Raw genomic sequence first — 6,233 nt, forward strand, 5'->3', positions numbered from 1 at the left:
AAGAACATGTGCAGATGGTAAGTAAGCCCACGGAAAGATTTTCAAACTGGCTAGTGTTTAGTGAAATGCAGACTAAAACCACGATGAGATATCACTACAGATCTACTAGCACAGCTGAAAACAAAACAAACCAAACCCTGACAATACCAAAGACTGGTGAGGAAGTGGGCAATGCGCGTGCTCACGTCTGGCGGGTGGGAATACAGGTGTGTCCACTTGGGGAACCGGTTCGGCAGTTTCTTATCAAGTTCAACAAACCTCTATCTTATGACCCAGAGATCTCACCTCAAGTGAAATGGAAATAAATAAATATTGTACACAATGTTTATAAGCAGCTTTACGCATAATATGCCCAACGCGGGAACAACTTGAATGTCCTTGACCCGGTGAACGGATAGGCAAATTGTGGAATATAATTATGGAATATAATTATGGAATATTACTCCACGATAAAAAGAAGTGAACAAATGATCCAGGAAACAGCAGGGCTAGATCTCAAAGTCCTTACTTTGAATAAAAGACGCCAGATTCAAATATATAATGTATTTGATTGGAAACATACGATTCCATCTATATGACATTCTGGAAATTACGACTATAGGGACATAAACCAATGGTTATTTGGGGACAGGAGCAGGGTAGCAACTGGATACAAAGGAGCCCAGAGGGACTTGGGGTGGTAGTTACATGACCATTCGTTTATCAAAACTCATAGAATTGTATGCTTAAAAGGGGGAATTTTACTGTATGTAAGGTAGTCCTTTTAATACCAAATTAAAAATATGTAAGAAAAAGATATATTGTTGGAAATTCGCACCAAGAAGAATTCTAAACCCCGTTTCACTTAGATGAAAAGTTGTGATTAGTGCCCTCATTTCCATTTGGCCAACATTTGAAGGCCCCACATTCCCATGGCTAATTTCTGATTCTTCATGAAATTTTTTAAAAACAAAATTTTAGAAAAGTGAGCAAGTATCTATCTGTTCACATCCATCCATCCATCCGTCTGTCCGTCCGTCCGTCCGTCTGTCCCCATCCATCCATGCTGATGTTATCCTACCTGTTGCAGTAAATGGTAAGAACAATTTTAAAGAAGATCCATCTGTTTTTATTCTGAAATGGGTCTGTGTTATTCAAAGTGGACTATTCTCCTAAAACAGGACAAAACCAGTTTGCAAAGTCAGACAATTGCATTTCCAAATGGTTCGTGCTCTACGTGACACATTTACCATCATCCAGGGTAGGAACTCCTGTACAGTCGGCAGATCCGGAATCTTCCCGCTGTCTCCCTCCCCTTCCCAGTGGGTTACGCTCTGCCACCGCCAAAGAACTGTCCCAGTTCACCAGAGTGTGGGCTCTCAGTGCCAAACCATGGAGGAGGCCCAGCAAATTCCAGAACACAGGTCACATGTTGCTTCCAGAGGCTCTGTCTTCTTCCATTCCCTCTGGGACAAAAAACCCAGAGAGATGCAGAGTTGCTCTTTGGGGTTGAACCACCCAGAATGAAATGCTTAGGTCCTGCCCACTGAGAGCATCTTCAATTTTTCTAACACTGGAGAAAACAGGGAAGAAACCCAGCCTGGAGGGCAGGTGACCCCGAGCTGACTTTGCAACAACACCACCCGTGGAAAAAGCAGATTCTCTGGTGCCACCTGGAGATGCTAATTCCGTGGGCCGGGGTGTCTGGTCCAGGAGTGTATGATTTTCACAAGCCCCTAGACAATCCCAACGCCCAGAGAGATTTCTGAACCACCTCAGCCAAAGGCCTTGAAGGAGCTGGGATTCCGCCTGCGCCCCCAGGACAGGATGAGATGATGGTCAGCTGTGTTGTGTGGTGGGGGCGGGAGAGAGGAGCCACGCTGGCCGAGGCCAGTGGGCAACCAGGTGACCAGTGCAGCGACAAGTACACACTCAGGTGAAGGGTGGTATTGCTCCAAGCAGGACCCAGGCACTCTGCACAGGCTGCCACTGGAGCAGAAGAACCCCAGAGAACTGGGGTGTCGCCTGCAGACGCACATGGCAGTGCCACGCTCTGGCTCCGGTCCAGGCTGGGCCCTCCGCTGTCCTCGCTGCCTTCCAGCAGCTCCAGCCACTCTGTCCATCCCTGAAGACATCCCACCCCATTTCCCCACCTCCACACAGGCGCCAGGCTGCACCCTGCAGCTCGTGAACAGTCCTGCTCTCTCAGGTGCTTAAAACATCACTTCCGTTTCGCTGTGGGGCTTCCGAGGGAATTCAGGAATCAGCCATAATGCGGGTTCCTGCACATGCTAGTGAGTACCAGCAGCTTTAGGACTGTGCTCTAAAATCCAGGCGCACAAAGTCGAGGAAGAGTGAAGTCAGCAACTGTGGTTACTTCTGGGGAGGACCGTCATGCCCACGCCGGGTGACACTGTGTTCTCCAGGGCTCATCCCAGTGAAGAATATTCTAGGGACCTCACTGCTAAGTTGGGCACATCCGTTAATAAAACTCAACTTCCTCCATCTCCTCTGAAAGACTCTTAACCTTCAAATATTAGCTTTTTTAATTTAAGGAGTTGGCATCAGGACTGCAGGCTTGCTAACGATCAGGACAGAAAAGGCGTATTTGTTCCTTTATTCCATTTAACAATGATTTTTGAATGCCTGGGGCAACTGTATAGAAATCTTTCTGTTCCAGTAGCATACCTGGGCGTGACTTTGTAGCGAAACTTTTATTTTCTGCTGAAGACAAATTATTTAACTGACAAAACATTTTTATCTCGTAGAAAAATCCTGGAATCCCTCGGAACACCGCTGTGTCAGTGGCCACCAATGGTCCCAGTGCCGCAAGCACAGTCTTCTCGTTTTCAGGGGTGAAGTGGTTCTGAAGCTTTGAAATATGAGATGGGCTTCTCTCCACAAACAGAGAAGTTTAAAGTTTCCAAATGGCCGGTAAGTGAAAGGGTTACCTGGGAAAAGGTCAGACACTGCTGTTCCGATCAATTCAGCGGCCGATGCTGATCGATTTAAAGCGACGTGTCGTCTGGCGTGCCGTTTCCTGTTATTACTTTTCTGATGCTGACAGTTCAGGTCTCGGGACATAATTAGAATAATTATCAGGAGTCTTTTAATTGGCGACCTTTGGACTTGTCTGCAAACTCCACCAACAGGAAATGACACCACGAGCCGTGCCGGCTCCTCCTGCTGCTTCTGTGAGGAGTACTTCACCGGGAGGGCTATTTGCCGGCTTCCTATATGGTCCCTCGTGGCTGGCTCCCGGCCTCTGTGGCTCAGTTTAAGAGTTTTTTTTTTTTCCCTTTACCACATTTTTTTTTGTCTCCACAAGCACATGAGCAAGCCATATAATGCTTATCTGCAGCTACTCAGAAAAACAAGCATCTGTGTCTTCTGACATCCTAAACTGTGCATTCTGTACAAGATGATGATTTACAGAAGCAAGGCTGACACTCACAGCCACATCTTGGAGATGGTGCAAAAGCTGTGTAAGTATCACCATAAACGAGGCTGCCACTTAAAATCTGTGTTTAATCTGATACGCTCCATTAAAAATAAACAAACCACAATGTGAGGATGGGGAGATGTAGAAACAGTTGGGGAGTTAAGCCAAAGGTCCTAAGGTTTTGGACTGAACACGTTTAGGTATAAATAGCACTGCCATCAGTGACTGATGGTCATAAGGGAGACATTCAAGGGGCGATTCAGTAAGATTATCAATTAGCCAAAAACATAACGTTTATACTGGAAATAACACCTAGAAAATAAGAAGTTCTGGCCATTTTCAAAAGGTTGTCGAACTTTATAACATAAACGGCTTAAGTTCCATCAGGACAGGACCCCCCCCCCCCCGCCCTTGCTGAATCCACCCCCTTCAGTGACTGATCTCCAACAACAGAGACATGTGTCAAGCCTCAGGTTTGTTTAAAAAGCATCCTTTATATAGTAAAACTGTTGTCAAACAACTGTAATTTAAACACCCTTGTCCCAAAACAGAGATGTTAAATTATGCAAGAGGTGTGCATGCCAGAAGGAGCTCTTGCTGGATCTCAGAACTATTTTAAGCCAAAGTGTGTCAAAGATGGCTCGCTCTCCAAGCCCTCTGACCCCAAGCCCACAGTGTCTTCTCTCCCAGGTTCTTGGAAAGGCCCCTTTCACACTTAGCAGCCTTAAGTGCTAGAAATCCTCCTGTTACTATGAAAGATAAACAGTTTTTTATTCATCTTTCTGTGTGGTTCAGAAGTGATCAAACAGATTGCCAAGACTTTGTTGTAACTTGCGTTTTTTAACTGTCTCCAAGGTCTGGAGGAGTCTGTCCCCATGAAAGAAACCACTGCCCTCTTCTGGGGACGACTGTCATTGCTCCTGTCACAGCTGGCAGAGGCACTAACAAGAATTTCTCCTTTTATCCAGGTGTTGGAATTTGGGCACATACATGAATCAAAGCTGAGCATCTGAACCTGATTTTATCTAGTATCTCATCCAGGTGTCACACATGCAAAACACTGCAAATGACCTGTAAGAAATTGTTTCTAAGGAGTTTTGGTGGTGTTTAGATACCAACAGGGTTTACGTTTTGAAACATGTTTCTTACATTATCTGCTCTTTTTAAATTAAACAAATTTAAATTTTGGTAAGATATATGATATGAAATTTAGCGTCTTAACCATTTTTACGTGCACAGTTCAGCAGTGTTAAGTCCATTCATTTTGCAACCTATCTCTAGAACCCTTTCTGTCTTCACAAACTGAAACTCTGTCCTCACTAGACAGTAAGCTCCCCACTCCCCCTTCCTCCCAGCCCCTGGCAATCACCCTTCTACTTTCTGTCTCTACGACTCTGACTACTCTAGGAACCTCATATAAGTGGAATCATACAGTATTTGTCCTTTTGTGTCTGGCATATTTCACTCAGCATAATATCCACAAGGTTCATCCATGTTGTAACATGCGGCAGCATTTCCTTTTCGAGGCTGAATACTATTCCATTGTACAGATAAACATGGTTTGTTTATCCATTCATCCATTCATGAACATTTGAGTTACTTCAACCTTTTGGCTATTGTGAATAACGCTTCGATGAACATGGGTGTACACATATCCCTTCAAGACCCATCTTTCAGTTCTTTTGGATATATCCCCAAATTGCCAGATCACACAGTAATTTTCTGTTTAATTTTCTGAAGAACCGCCATACTGTTTCCACAGCGCCCACACCATTTTACACGCCCACCAACAACGCACAAGGGCTCCAGCTTGTCCCCGTCGTCACCAGGCAGAGAGGATACTTTTTAGAACCATCATTCACATAAAACAAAGACAGCAATTTTAAAGCATTTCATTTTATTGAGTTTTGCAAAACATCTCTAAACAACAGTCAAAGAATAAGAAACTATTACAAAACAGGCCCCATTACGGCACACAACAGACCACGGGATTTAAGTCTTATTGTGCCATTTCAATTAATTTGCTGTCATAAAAAGAATCTACTGCCTTTCCTGCTGAGAAATTACTTGCGTGTGTTCACCCTATACGGGCTTCCTAAACTTGGGCTATTTTTAACAGCAGATCCGCCTTTAAGACTTTGAATTCAGTTAGCTAGATGGGGAAAGTCCTTTCACAATGTACGCCTGTATCAAATTGTGTATCAAATCATCACAACCATGTGATTTGTCGACTATATATATCTCCATAAAGCTGAAAAAGGAAGAATCTGAATTTAGGACCTACTGATGGTATTAAAAGATGGGTGGAAAAGTTCACAGCAAAAGCAGCTGCTGAGATTAGAAAAGAAGGAAAATATGACTCAGGACAAAGACAGGTGGCCGTTCATTTTAAGTCCTGAAGAGGCCATTTCATGTGCTGCTTGAATGTGGGGAAATCTTTGCAATTGGCAAGAGAAAAATACTCACTCATTACAGGGGCTTCTAAAAAAGTACAAATCCTTTACAATTACATGTTTTCATTATCAGATTTTTAGGTTTCTTCTCACTTTGCCAATTATTTAAAAAATATAAACAAAGGCGTTTCAGCAAAGCAGAAGGGTGAGGAACTGATACACTAATACACAAGAATGGAATGCAATGGGGGGGGGGTTCATACCTGCTGAAGAACATAATCAAAAACATAATCCAAAATCCAAAAGTGACCTTTGCTCATCTACCAAAGTAGAAAAAAAAAAAAACCTCAGTTTTCTTGTGTAATTCAAGTTTTTCATTTTCTACTCAGTTTGAAAAAAAAATAACATTAGGATCTTTT

The sequence above is a fragment of the Camelus ferus genome, chromosome 19, assembly GCF_009834535.1.
Source record: "Camelus ferus isolate YT-003-E chromosome 19, BCGSAC_Cfer_1.0, whole genome shotgun sequence".
Lineage (NCBI taxonomy): Eukaryota > Metazoa > Chordata > Mammalia > Artiodactyla > Camelidae > Camelus > Camelus ferus.